At 41.4% G+C, this 15,132-nt stretch overlaps 1 non-coding gene across 1 annotated transcript; it reads right to left on the bottom strand.

The window, feature by feature from the left end:
• Positions 1–3,402: 3,402 nt before the first annotated feature.
• Positions 3,403–3,474, bottom strand: TRNAR-GCG (transfer RNA arginine (anticodon GCG)). The gene has a single exon. It is a non-coding gene; the product is annotated as a tRNA-Arg (tRNA).
• Positions 3,475–15,132: the final 11,658 nt, after the last annotated feature.

Raw genomic sequence — 15,132 nt, forward strand, 5'->3', positions numbered from 1 at the left:
ACTCTGTGCGATCCCATAGACAGCAGCCCACCAGGCTCCCCGTCCCTGGGATTTTCCAGGCAAGAACACTGGAGTGGGTTGCCATTTCCTTCTCCAATGCGTGAAAGTCAAAAGTGAAAGTGAAGTTGCTCGGTCGTGTCCGACTCTTCGCGACCCCATGGACCGCAGCCTACCAGGCTCCTCCATCCATGGGATTTCCCAGGCAAGAGTACTGGAGTGGGGTGTCATTGCCTTCTCCGACCTGGGAAGCCTACTATCAATTGAAATGTGTTTTGCTATGTTCTCTCTTCTACATAAGGAATTTGATTGCATGTTTCTGTAGGTAAATGAACATAGAAGAATCATTTCATGTCAACTTTGTCCTGGGAGAGAATACAAGACCTGGAGTCAAGAGATGGAAGGTCTTCTTCTCTGTGTTACTGCGGCCAAGTTTCTGTACCTTTCAGGAAATAATATCACTGAAGAGAATATGAATCATCTGGACTCTATTAAGTCATAAGATTCCATTTTATGACTTTGAAAGAAGTACTGTATTTATTTACCTCTTGCTCCCTCTGCTGGATAACTGGCTTTCTGCTGTGCACTTATAATGAACATTCAATGTAACCGTAAGATCTTTTCTCTTTTTGTACTTGGAAATCTCCAAGCTTATACTGAATTATACCTAGACTCAAGAGAAACCCTTCAACCCAGTGGCTCCCATCCTTAAGATGGACCTTGGAATCCCCTACTGACCTGATCCTATAGGCCAAGGATATCTTCAGGCTTTTACTGCCTGGAGGCTGGAATTAGTTCCTTCAAATCTAACAACTCTGGGGACTTCCCTGGGGGTCCAGTGGTTAAGGGAACTTCCCTGGTGGCTCAGTGGTAAAGAATCCACCTGCAATGTAGGAGACACGGGTTCAATCCCTGGGATGGGAAGATCCCCTGGAGAAGAAAATGACAACCCTCTCTAATACTCTTGCCTCGGAAAGAGCAGTCCATGGAGTCACAAAGAGTCAGATGTGACTTAGCGACTAAACAACCAGTGGTTAGGACTCCAAACTTCCACTTCAGGGGCCTAGGAGTCCAGTCCTTGGCTGGGGAACTAAGATCCTGCAAACTGTGCAGCGAGGCCAACAAAACAAAACAAAACAAAACAAATCCAACAACTCAGAGGCCATGACTCTGTGTGTGTGTGTGTATGTGTGTGTGTGTGTTTTAACCTGAGGATCACTGCCCAATGGACACTAAAGAAAGTACTGGATCAGCTCAGGATATGGGCACTCTACTTTCTCCAACTTGGTCCTTCAAATAAGCCTACTTGTGTAACAGGGAAGGGTTAATTTTAAATTTACACCGGATCTGCTCCCATGACTTTAACCTTATTTTGTTATTATAAACATACATAACAGCCTGCCTCAGGGAGATAACCTGAGCCTCCCACCTCTGGAGGACTGTTAAGCAAATAAAACTAACATATCCCCCTGCCTGAGGCTTGCCATTCTAGGGGTTATTTGTAAAGACTGAACAGTCTTTTTACTTTGTTTGCTCACTTCCCACCAATCCCTGATCCATAAAAGAACCTGGCAACCAGGCCCTGACAAGATGGTTATTTTGAGGCACTAGCCTGCCATCTTCTCGGTCACCTGGCTCCTGAATAAAGTCTCTTCCTTGCCTCAACCCCTCGCCTCTCAGATTTACTGGCCTGTCTTGCGGCAAGTAGAGCGAGCTTGGATTCCGTAACACTTGGAATTTGCGTTCTAAGGCCCTGCAGAGTTGTAAGACTGCTGTGTGACAGAGAATCAGGCAATGTGAGAACATGATGTTAAAAATCTCCTTTTCTCTGAAACTCCTTTATTAAGATGCTTGTGTTAAAAGGGGGAAGAAAAACTACCTAAAAAATGTTTGTATATCACGTGGAGCAGAGTTTTCTAAATTACCCAAAATACTTCAAAAAAAAATCTAGCCTCTACTTTTCATTGGTCAGAGGAATTCAGAGGCTGCCCTGGGGAAAGTTGTGAGGCCAGAGGGTTTACATCCTGCACCCCCAGTCCCGTCCAGAATGGAAGCCTTCCCCCAGCTCCACACCTTCAGGCTTTCCTGTGTATCTTTGTCAATGGTTGATGGGCTAATTGTATTCAGGCTGTTTGTGCATAAATGAGTGGAATACCTGCAATTTTATAGGGTTTGACCTACTTTAAGCAAAACCGTTCGTTAGTCAATATTTTATTTCAAATGAGGAAATAAGTTCTTTTGCTCATTGTTAATGGAATTGGTGTTCAATGAGCTGTTGAAGAAGGCTGAAGTTTAGTTTTATTTTTAGTGAGGAGACAGGCTTACAGGAATGGTAATTCCATTTTGGTAGTCGTCCTTTGATACTGTACCTGTCATACAAATTACTGAGATTTTAAGTTGCTATCGTGCCTTGGGCATGAATTGTGAAGAAAATTAATTTACTTCCTCAAGAGGCTGTATAGATACCGAATTCAGCTCAACCTGAGAGCCCTGATCGCGTAGAATACTGAGTTCAGGCCTAAATTGCCTCTGTGGTCAGCAGGGGGCGCTCTTGCCCTTCATATCGCATCACGGCTAAAGCAACTCTTTCCAGCCCATCTAGGGAAACCTGTTTGTGAATCACCATTACTGCTCTTCCACTTCGGTTCAAGTTGGCATTTTGCAAAGAGCAGCATTACTTCTCGGTGAGCAACAGTTGGTCAGTCATCTCGAAAAGCATTTGGCAAACGTGACAATTTTAAAAGCAAAAAGCAAACTATATCCTTTATCTTGTTTTTAATTTTTTTCCCCCATAAGCGTGAAAGAACTACAGGAAAAAAGCAAATCCGTTTCCATCTTTTATTTTTAAATTATTTATCATTTTTGGTTTCGATGAGTCTTCGTTGCTGCTTGTGGGCTTTCTCTAGTCGCGGTGAGCGGGGTCTATTTTTTGTTGTGGTGTGTGGGCTTCTCATTGGGGTGGCTTCTCTTGTTTCCGGCCACAGGCTCCAGGTGCACAGGCTTCAGTAGTCGCAGCATATAGGCTCCGTAGTTGTGACTCCTGGACCCTAGAAAGTGGGCTCAGTAGTTGTGGCCTGCGGGCTTTGCTGTTCTGCTGCAAGTGGAATCTTCCCAGACTAAGGATCTTGTCTCCTGCATTGGCAGGCGGGTTCTCATTCACTGTATCACCAGGGAAGTCCCTGTTTCCATCTTTTAAATTATTACACTACACCAACTATCCGGGTGTTCTTTAACTTGGCCGTATTTGTGTGCAAAAGAGTCAAAGCCCCTCTCAATTGTTTAGCTGCTAAGTCGTGTCCAACTCTTTGCCACCCCATGGACTGTATAGCCTGCCAGGCTCTTCTTTCCATGGGATTTCCCAGGCAAGAATACTGGAGTGGATTGCTATTTCCTTTTCCAGGGGATCTTCCCAACCCAGGGATTGAACCTGGGTCTCCTGCATCGCAGGCAGATTCTTTACCACTGAGTCACCGGGGAAGCCCCATGGTTAACAAGAAAATAGTCAGATCAGACTATCTATCTGGTTCCAGTCCTACTTGGAATTGAAATCTGTTTCCCCTTACAACATTCCTGCCAAACATAATTGCTCTCTGCTTTGTTTTCCCCATCTCAAAGCAGGACCCCGAAGAGCAGAGAGGATGGTAAAAGTCCGTGGAACTTTTAAAATAGATAGCACAGCAATTTAGAAACCAGTGCTGCTGGAATTGTGAACTTTTAATCTTTTCATTCATCACATCATTTAATCCATACTTTAAAAGAAAGAGGCCACAGTATAAAAAAACAGGCACTGACTGGCCTGAAATATCCCAGGAAAATCTGGTTTGAGATTTTTCTGGGAGTTGATCCAAGAACATTTTTCTTTCTGCCTTTTGATCTGTCAAAAGATACACAAGATACTTGGATGCCTTGAAGACATAGATGCCAGTATGGAAATAATCCCTGACAAGTTCTCTTGCAAAGGGAGCCAGCACTTACAACAGGGGATAATTGTAAAGGCAGGAACTGGAAAAAATCTTTTTTCTGCTGCTTAACTTCAAACCCATTTTTGTACTTGTTTTGTAAATGGATTTTGTCTCCTACAAGCCTGCGTAGGTTTGAGGTGAAGAGAGGTAAAATGATTGCTGCCTGCAGGTCTAATTCCTCTTCCCCTCCTCCTAACTCCCCACCCCCCTAACTGCACTTCTGCTAGCCGAAGGTTACTTGCCCTGTCTATGCCCTCAAAGAAGCATTTAGCTGATCATGGGTGTGCGTGCTGAGTTGCTTTTACGACCCTATGGACTGTAGCCCGCCAGGCTCCGCTGTCCATGGGATTCTCCAGGCAAGGATACTGGAGTGGGTTGCCATGCCCTCCTCCAGGGGATCTCCCTGACCCAGAGACCAAACCTGCATCTCTTGTGGCTCCTGCATTGTAGGCAAATTCTTTGCCACTGAGCTGACTGCAGAGGAGTGGAAGAAGAAACCAAGAGAAGGAGAACCTCTGGAGGTGCTTTTTATAGTGGGATAATTTTGTAAAAGTATATAAATGTCAGAGGTCACTTGCAGGCAGTGAAATAAAGCTTGGGTGGGGGCAGGCAGGATGCAGATATCTGCGGGCCTCAAGTCTCCCCTGCTCTGGGACCCAGACAAGCACAGCGGTGCCTTCCAGACATCATTTGGATCCTTTAAGTGTAGCGGAGACCACCTAGAAGGGGTATTTCTAAGGGGTGTGGGGATAGGCCCTGAATTCTCCCCCTTACGTGTTCCTGGTGGGGGAGGTGAGGCAGACCCGATTCCAAGCACTACCAGGAAGATCCTGGAAGAGCGCGTATGTGCATCAAAGCCTTGCACTCCCAGCCCTGGCCGTCACTGCTCCCCCACTTAACATGTTTGTGTTTCCCTCTCCCCCAGCCTTTGCGTGCCTTGACACCCAAAGTGTCTCAGGCTGTGGTTTTAACCCTATGCCTGCTGTAAAAAGACCCCGATGCTGGGGAAGATTGAAGGCAAAAGGAGAAGAGGGCGGCAGAGGATGAGTTGGTTGGGTAGCATCTCTGATTCAATGGACATGAACGCGGGCAAACTCCAGGAGATGGTGAGGGACAGGGGGACAGGGAGACATGGTGTGCAGCAGTCCATGGGGTCGCAAAGAGTGAGACACAACTTAGCAACTGAATAACAGCAACAAATGCTGTAGAAGTGGTTAGCGGGCCTGTGCTTGTCCCTGGGGGGCTTATTTCTTCCTTCTGGTTCCTGTGATTGGGGGAGGGACGTCTGCTCTTAGAAGGTAGCCCCACTGTGGCCTCACTCAGAACCTGATCCTGGTCCCTCTACCCTCTGGTTGTCCCAGGGACAGTGTGGCTGGGGTGGAAGATAGCAGACTTGAGTGCTGTCACCTCCTCCCTGGGGTCATATTGGCTCAGGTGCATCTACTTGAGAGGTGGGGGCAGAGGAGCAAGATAGATGATACCTTGTTTCCTGTAGAGAGGTCTCTTCTAGAACCTTCTACCACACCCTTCTAATGTGGTAGAGGGAAGGAGAAAGGACAGAGTGAGAAATGGAATCACCCACATCCCCACAAAAAGGTCTCTAACCAGTGTTCCAGCCCCTTGTACATGCGGGAATGATTAAAGATGCTACCTCCTTCCCCAGAGCTGCTCATCCAACCCTTAGCACTGTAGCAAATGAAGTTCATAAACTTTTAGCTGACTGTTGTCTTTGTGTGTATGTTAGATCTTTCCTTGGAGAACAAAAAGGGCGATAAATTTAGATTTTCCATGGCTTCCCCAAATGCTTGGATTAATGTTTTCTTGGAATGCCCTTATTTGGTCTGTCAGTTGATTATTATTTTTGGAGGACATTAATGACAACTCAGGCTTGATGTCTACAAAGCCCCACATTAAGGCAGCTTGCATGGCAAACCTGCCATTCAGGTAATGACGACTGCCCTCTGGAAAAACAGGCTGGAGCCTGGTGGGGGAAGGTCGCGTGGTAATGCCTGGATACTTGGGAAGGGTGTGAGGCCAGTTGTAGGACTTGACTTGGTGAAACTGGGCAGAATGGTCAGGGACGGCTGTATGAAGTTTTTGTTGAGTGTGGGAGAAAATTCCAAGAGGGTGGAAAGAGATTTACTAAAGAGACTTGCTTTCTTTTTGTCTCTTAGCTCAAATCAATTTCCTTATCATGAAACCAGCAAAGGTAGTAATTATAATGACTACCTACCATGATTATGGGTGCCAGGAATGGCAGTTGGGCAAAAGGACTGTTTTGTATATTTTAATTTTCTTCTCTGAAGTTCTGACTTTACTAACTTCCTTGTTTTGTCTTCCTAATAGTGACTGGCTCCATAGTAGTCACATGTTAGGAACGTCATAAATATTTCTTGATTGGTTCTTATTCCAATTACTGTGTGAGTTCTTGAAAACAGAGACAATCACATCAATAACAATGAAAGCAACCAGTCCAAGCTGGGTTAGTTTAGTGTGGAACAGGACATCATTTCACAGAGTTGTTGGTTTCCTTAAAACTTCAGACATCATTTAGTTCTGTGAATAAAAAAATGGTCCAAGAAGATTATTTAGAAAGAATTTTGTAAGTGGATATTCATATGTAAATAGTGGCATACTTGCTATTGCCATGTTCGCTAAAGCAATAGACAGTGCTGACAAGGCTATTTGCATCCTCATCAATGATTCTGGATAGTGGTGAACCTTTCAGGTCCTGTGCTAATACATTGACACCAGAAATAATTTGGGACAAGGTGATGGATCTCCTTAAGTTTCCAGACTATTCTGTTTTCTATTCTTGACTAGAACCAAGAAACACCTTCTTTCAAGGCCTCACTTAGTGCTCCTGTAAGCTTCACTCACTTTGAGAAAGACAGTGCTAATGCGATTCTAATGGTGCTACCTTTCCTGCATGAACTCTATTGAGACAGCTTAAAGATAAGACAGTTTAGGGGATAGACTGACATGGATTGAATGCTTATATAATCTTATGCCTCCAGGTGTGGTTGATAAATCAGCAGCCTCAGCATCATCTGGGAGCTTGTGAAAATGCAGAATCTTAGGCCCCTAACCCAGACCTACTAGAAACCCAGATCTGCATTTGTAATAAGAGTCCCATGTTATAGGTATGAACATTAAGATTTAAGAGGCACACACACACACACAAAATACATATTATACACATATATGTATTATACATATATATGTATATGTATAATACATATAAAATATAATATATATGTATATAATACATGATTGTTATATATGTTATATATATATGTGTAAAACTTGGGATTAGATATTGACTCCCAAACTACTACTTCCTAGAGTGTTGGAAATCCTTAGAGCATATTTTTTTGATGGGACTCTGGATAAAATATTTCCAACAGATGACTCTTGAACGTATTTTGACTATGGCCCAGCCATCATGACCATCTTCTCTTTATCCTTCTCTTTTTTTCTCATTCTCTGAAAATATGGGGAGAGATATTTTTCGTAGAAAGTAAGAGTGAGTATAAGGTCAGACTAGGGGGTGAGGTTCTCTGGTTTTGGAACTTGCTAAGCTTCTCTCTGGTGTTGACTAGTAGGGTTTTAGGCAAGTTAAGAGAATACCTCTATTGCACAGAGGAGTGAATGCTTCAAGATTTGGGTAATAGGAAGGGGGCTCTAGTTCCTGCCTAGTCCTAGGTATTTCTAACTCCTGTGTATTATTTTAGTACCATGCCCATTCAGATTTCTTATCTCCGGACCCTCACCTTAGATAAAAACCGTCAGCAAGAGTTCATCAAAGCATGTTGCCTCTGTCTAGGTTTTACATAGCTCTTTAGCAATAATTTTTGACTTTGTGCAACATGGTAGAAAGAATCCTGGGTACAAATGATGGTGTCATCATTTTTAGCTATGTGACCACAGGTCAACTAGTTCACTCCATTTGAGTCCCAGTTTCCTCAACTCTAAAATGAGGATAATAATACCTTACAGGGTTGTGATAAGAGTTAAATGAGGCTATGGGTGCAAAACTCAGTCAAGAAGAGTTGTTACTGTTAAAATTTTTTAAAAATATATGTTTGTATGTATATCACATATATGAGTGTTGGGCATGCATACTTTAACAATTAGCATAAAGTGACTTGTAGTTTTTAATCTTGATGGCTCAGTGGTGAAGAATTTGCCTGCCAGTTCAATCCTTGGATCAGGAAGATTCCCCTGGAGGAGGAAATGGCAATCCATTCCTGTATTTTTGCTGGAAAGTCCCATGGACAGAGGAACCTGGCAGGTACAGTCTATGGGGTCACAAAAGAGTTGGATATAACTTAGTGACTAAGTTTTTTAGATGGCTCCTAATTTAAATTTCAAAGAGAACTTACGGTGAGTAGGATAGCCCATGCCCTAGTATGACTAACACAAACACACATATAAACTTCTTTAGTAAAAATTGTAAGTATGGTTAGGTCATCAGATTGTGAGGTATGTCAGAGACAGTCTTCTTTTCCTTTTTTGCATGACCTCACTGCAAATATATTTTAGAAACCCTCTAATCCTCTTCAGGAAGATGGTGACAAGTAGATGTTGTAATAGAATAAATGAGATGCAGAGTGAGTCACACACAGGAATGATCCCAGGCATCTAGGAAGTTGGAGAACCAATGTTGCTATGATACACAAATAACCAACAAAACACTTCAGGGTACCTATCTATCTATCCACCAAAAATCTTAAAAGTATTTATTGATTAAAGGCCATATATGAGTATAATATTTAATGTTCAGTATTGTGGAAAAAAACATGCCTAGAATGAATGGACAATATTCTAGGGTCTTAATGATTTAAAAACTTAAACATTATAACAGCTTGATGATCATGATCATCTTAATCTGTGCAGGCCTTAATAGTTTGTTGGTGAAGGAGAACTTTGCTTACCTACACTGAAAACAGGTCACCTTTCAGTGAAACTCTTGATCTGTGTCATACTTATTGTAATCATAAGTATTTAGAGAGATGTTGTTAATGTCCCTGGAATGAGGAATGTAAACACAGAGTTAAAGGAACTGAAACTCAAAGATATGATGGAAAAGAATTTACTTGGGCATCCTGACATGCTCCTTTTCGGGTTGGACTTACACTGCTTGGTCCCCCATTTGTGAAGAGACGCAGAGGGAAGCTGTGAATATACTTGAGCATTAGCTTTACTCTGTTCCATCTTTGCAGAGTGAAGACTTTGGCTTTTTTTGAAAACTTTGGTGCTTCACCTATGGTTATTGGACCAGGATTTCTGTAGAGATCCATTTCAATGTTAAAATGATTAAAAAGCTTGGTAGGAAGTTGGATGGGATGCTAATAGACTAGTTTCATTTATTTATTTGTATTAAACTTTTTGTTGTGTATTGGAGGATAGCTGATTAACGATGCTATGATAATTTCAGGTAGATAGAGCACAGACTCAGCCATTCATATACATGTATCCATTTCCCCCCAAACTCCCCTTCCATCCAGGCTGCCACATAACATTGTTAATGGACTAGCTTTAAGTCAGCTATGTTACTGAGAAAATAATAGACTCTTCTATTTTAAATACTCTGTTTTGTTTATCCACTGCTGCATGAAAAACTACCCCAACATATACTGGCTTTAAACAACAGCTGTTCTATCTTTTCATAATTCTATGGGTCACAGTTTCAGATTTAGCATACTAAAATGGCTTGTCTTTGCTCTATGGTATCTGGGCCCTCAGCTGGGTTGGCTTGAATGGCTGAGAACTAGCTGGAATGGCTTGACCTGAGTTATAGGTCTGGAGCTTCAGTTATGGCTTTTGATTGGTTTCTTCAGTTTTCCTTCGTGTGGCCTCTCCAGGAGACGGCTGCTGCTGCTGCTAAGTTGCTTCAGTTGTGTCCGACTCTGTGGGACCCCATAGACGGCAGCCCACCAGGCTCCCGTGTCCCTGGGATTCTCCAGGCAAGAACACTGGAGTGGGTTGCCATTTCCTTCTCCAATGCATGAAAGTGAAAAGTGGAAGTAAAGTCGCTCAGTCGTTTCTGACTCTTTGCGACCCCATGGACTGCAGCCCACCAGGCTCGTCTGTCCATGGGATTTTCCAGGCAAGAGTACTGGAGTGGGGTGCCATTGCCTTCTCCGCTCCAGGAGGCTAGCTTAGACTTATTCAGTGTGATAGTTTCAGGGTAAATGAACTTATTACATGGTAGCTGGCTTCCTAGAAAGAGCAGTCCAAGGGGTAAGGCTAATGTGTAAGCATTTATTAAACCTCTGCTTCGTCATTCTTGCTGATGTTCTGTTGGTCAAATCAAGTCATGGCCCAGGACAAAGTAAATATGGGAGAAGTTACAGAAAGGCATGAATCCCGGGGCAGGGTGTGTGTGGGGTAGGGTGATGATGGTGGTGGTATGGATTCATTGGGGCCACCAATATCTACTGCATAATCAGAAAAAACTACCATTATTTAGTATCCAGTTTCTAAAGTGAAAGGCTAGATAGGTGTATATGTAACCATAATACAATATTGCTTGATGTTCATAAAATGTAATTTTGGAATTACATTACTTTTTCCCCTGGAGAAATGGTATGATATATCATCTGGCACAATACAAGCTTTAAAAAATGTCCATGCTACATATAGTCTATGTGAAATAATTTATTTAAGACCATATATAGAGAAAATAAAAATATTCAATCTCTAGTACCTCTATTAGGCTTACTTTTTTCTTGCAGTTGCTGGCATTTTTACAAATTGTTTTCAACTTAAGAGTTAATACCTTAATTATCTTGACTTTTCAATAGTTCATGTTTAGAATTGTTATTTTTAATTTGCAATGAGTTTGGGGTCACAAAGAGTCAGATATGACTTAGTGACTGAACAACAACAAGTGTTAAAAATTATGCGATGCTTTCTTCAGTTCTGATATTTCCATATGTCAGAGGTGCTATATGTAGGTAGGAATGAGATTTGAATCCCAGGAGGGCTTGGCTAACCTTTCTAGACTTTACCTTCCTCATCTCTTAAACAAGTGGATTCAATCAGTTGATTGCTATGTTTTCTTTTAAAACTACTATTTTTTATTTGAACTTATGCATGATGTCTAATTAAGTGTTAGAGAAATAAAAAAAAATGTACATATGGGAAATACTAAAACAATCTGATATTTCTTTAAGGAAAAATTAACTTAGGTGTTCCCAATACTAAAACTTTTAGTTGCTTGGCTTAGAGATGTTTTGCCTAAGGAGCTTCTTATCTGCATATGTTAATATTTTACTTTGCTCTGACAAAGGTAAAAGAAATGAAGAGGCTAAAATAACATGGCAAATTTTCATCATAGAATTCATTATAGGAGATTTGGGAAAATATTTGATTAGGCGCCTGAAAAGGAAAGATATATCCATCTGAATGCAGATTTCCAAAAAATAGCAAGAAGAGATAAGAAAGCCTTCCTAAGTGATCAGTGCAAAGAAATAGAGGAAAACAGTAGAATGGGAGCAACTAGAGATCTCTTCAAGAAAATTAGAGATACCAAGGGAACATTTCATGCAAAGATGGGCTCAATAAAGGACAGAAATGGTATGGACCTAACAGAAGCAAAAGATATTAAGAAGAGGTGGCAGAAATACACAGAAGAACTATACAAAAGAGATCTTAATGACCCAGATAACCACGATGGAGTGATCACTCACCTAGAACCAGACATCCTGGAGTGTGAAGTCAAGTGGGCCTTAGGAAGCATCATTACAACAAAGCTAATGGAGGTGATAGAATTCCAGCTGAGCTATTTCAAATCCTAAAAGATGATGCTATGAAAGTGCTGCACTCTATATGCCAGCAAATTTGGAAAACTCAACAGAGGCCAAAGGACTGGAAAAGATCAGTTTTCATTCTAATCCCAAAGAAAGGGCAATACCAAAGAATGTTCAAACTACCACACAATTGCACTTATCTCACATGCTAGCAAAGTAATGTTCAAAATTCTCCAAGCTAGGCTCCAACAGTAGGTGATCTGAGAACTTCCAGATGTTCAAGCTGCATTTGGAAAAGGCAGAGGAATCAGAGATCAAATTGTCAACATCCATTGGATCATAGAAATAGCAAGAGAATTCCAGAAAAACATCTACTTCTGTGTCATTGACTATGCTAAAGCCTTTGACTGTGTGGATCACAACAAACTGTGGAAAATTCTGAAAAAGATGGGAATACCGGACCACCTTACCCACCTCCTGAGAAATCTGTATGCAGGTCCAGAAACAACAGTTAGAATCAGACATGGAACAATGGACTGGTTCCAAATTGGGAAAGGAGTATATCAAGGATGTATATTGTCACCCTACTTATTTAACTTATATGCAGAGTACATCATGAGAAATGCCAGGCTGATTGAAGCACAAGTTGGAATCAAGATTGCTGGGAGAAATATCAACCTCAGATATGCAGATCATACCATCCTTATGGCATAAAGCAAAGAGGAACTAAAGAGCCTCTTGATGAAAGTGAAGGAGGAGGTTGAAAAAGCTGGCTTAAAACTCAACATTCAAAAAATGTAGATTGTGGCATCCAGTCCCATCACTTCATGGCAAATAGATGGGGAAACAATGGAAACAGTGAGAGACTTTGTTTTCTTGGGCTCCAAAATCACTGCAGATGGTGACTGCAGTGATTAATGAAATTAAAAGATGCTTGCTTCTTAGAAGAAAAGCTATGACCAACCTAGACAGCATATTAACAAGCAGAGATATTACTTTGCCAACAAAGGTCTGTCTAGTCAAAGCTATGTTTTTTCCAGTAGTCACGTATGGATGTGAGAGTTGGACTATAAAGAGTGCCGAAGAATTGATGCTTTTGAACTGTGGTATTGGAGAAGACTCTTGAGAGTCCCTTGGACTGCAAGGAGATCCAACCAGTCCTTCCTAAAGGAAATCAGTTCTGAATATTCATTGGAAGGACTGATGCTGAAGTTGAAGCTCCAATACTTTGGCCACCTGATGTGAAGAACTGACTCATTGGAAAAGACCCTGATGCTGGGAAAGATTGAAAGCAGAAGTGGACGATGGAGGATGAGATCATTGGATGGCATCACCGACTCAATGGACATGAATTTGAGCTAGCTCTGGGAGTGGGTGATGACCAGGGAAGCCTTGTGTGCTGCAGTCCATGTGGTCAACTGAGTGACTGAACTGAACTGAACAAGTAGTTAATTCACATGAGAGTATTAAAAAATTAGAAATATGGGAAACAGACAAACAAATACAAAAGCACTTGAAGCTACTAAAGCAGCAAGTTCTCAAACTTGGTTGTACATTGTAATTACCTGGGAATCTTTAAAATATATGGATGCCTATATTCTAACCTTCAAAAAACTTGATTTAACTGATCTATAAGTTGTCTGGGCATTATAATTTTTTAATCTCCACAGTTGATCCTAAGGTGCAGCCAAGTTTGAGAACCTCTGTGCTAAAGTAACTTTCTCAGGTCCCTTTCTCTTACCTGCCTTTTCCCACCACAATTCGTGATTCATCTTCTTGTTCTTCTCTCAAGCTTTATGACCTTTCTACTGACATAAAATTGCTACATTCCTTAATAATGAATTTTTATGAAGTTTAGTTTCCAATTTCACACATCATTAACAGGGTAGGTATATAAAAAACATTAATGGAAAAATGAGCTTTTAGTCAAGGCATGCATTTGACTGGACTGAAAAATATTAAATGGATCTATCCACTCAACCATATTATTATGGTACTATTGGAAAATATGTTGACATGAATAGTCCAAAATAATACTTGATACATGATACATCTCCAGATTAGCCAAGTATTTCTTTAATTAGATTTTGGGTAATGGATTAGCTATTATTTACTTGAAGTGTTCCTGTAATGGAAACAATAGAATTTGTTACCAACTCCTTTATGTGGATTGGGTGTGTGTGGGTCAAAACCAAATACAAATGAAAACATCTCAGTCGGCAACTTGCCTGAACCTACAGGCACTAATCAGTTTGTATTTTGGAATACAATAATCATGGGTATTTTGAAATGTTTTTGGACTTACTCAGATGTGTGAGAGAGGTTATTCTATGTTGCCTAGAGTCTGAACTTGTGCAATTGTCTCTTTACTCAGGAAAATGGTTTAATTCCTCTCTACTTGTCTGAAAGATTTATATGTTGAAATCTTACCTCCCAAAGGTGATGGTTTTAGAAGGTGAGGTCTTTGGGAGGCATTTAGTTCATGAGGGTGGAGGCTCTGTGAATGGGATTAACGCTCTGAGAAAAGACACTCCACAGAGCTCCCAAGCCCCTTCCATCATGGGAGGGTCCAGGCTACGAACCAGGAAGTGAACCCCCCCCAGAATGCAACCCTGCTGGTGCCTTGGCCTTGGACATCCCAGTGTCCAGAGCTGTGAGGAGAAAATTTCTGTTGTTTTTGCAAGCCACTCAATCTGTGGTATTCTCTTACAGCAGCCTGAATAGAGTAAGGTAAGAGCAATTCTTTATCAATAGGCTGGCCAACCACTCCAGTTTGCCTGGAACTAAGGGCTTTCCTGAGCAAACCAGGATGAGTTGGTTCACCTTAATTGGTACAGCGAAAATGAATACTTTGGTAGTATTTTAGCTGCTTGACTGAAAATTATCCTTTTTTTTTATTAGAAAATATTTATTTGTTTGGCTGTGTTGGATCTTAGTTGCAGCAGGCGGAATTTTTTTTGCATCATGTGCAATCTTTCATTGGGGTGTGTGGACTTTAGTGGTGGCTTGCAGGGTCAGCAGTTGCAGAGCACGGGCTCCAGAGCACGCGGGCTTTAGTAGTTGGGCCCTGCGGGCTTAGTTGCTCAGCAGCACATGGGATCCTAGTTCTCTGACAGGGATCGAACCTGTGTCTCCTGCCTTGCAAGGAGGATTCTTAACCACTGGACCACCAGGGAAGTCCTGAAAAATTATTCTTATGTTTTAATTTATGACTGCCAAGTCTTATGTAAATGATAACAGTAAATGCAAGGTTAGTGGATTATTTTCTGGGGCTAGTATTAAAACTTTACCTTCAGCTTGTCATGTTGCTTTTTAAATATTTCTTCAAAAGATTTTGCTAGCACTGCTAAATTTCACCTTGAGAAAATAAGTATATTTTATGTCTAATATCTAGATTTAAAAAAAGAGATAATGTC

This window comes from Odocoileus virginianus, chromosome 17 (genome assembly GCF_023699985.2).
Source record: "Odocoileus virginianus isolate 20LAN1187 ecotype Illinois chromosome 17, Ovbor_1.2, whole genome shotgun sequence".
Lineage (NCBI taxonomy): Eukaryota > Metazoa > Chordata > Mammalia > Artiodactyla > Cervidae > Odocoileus > Odocoileus virginianus.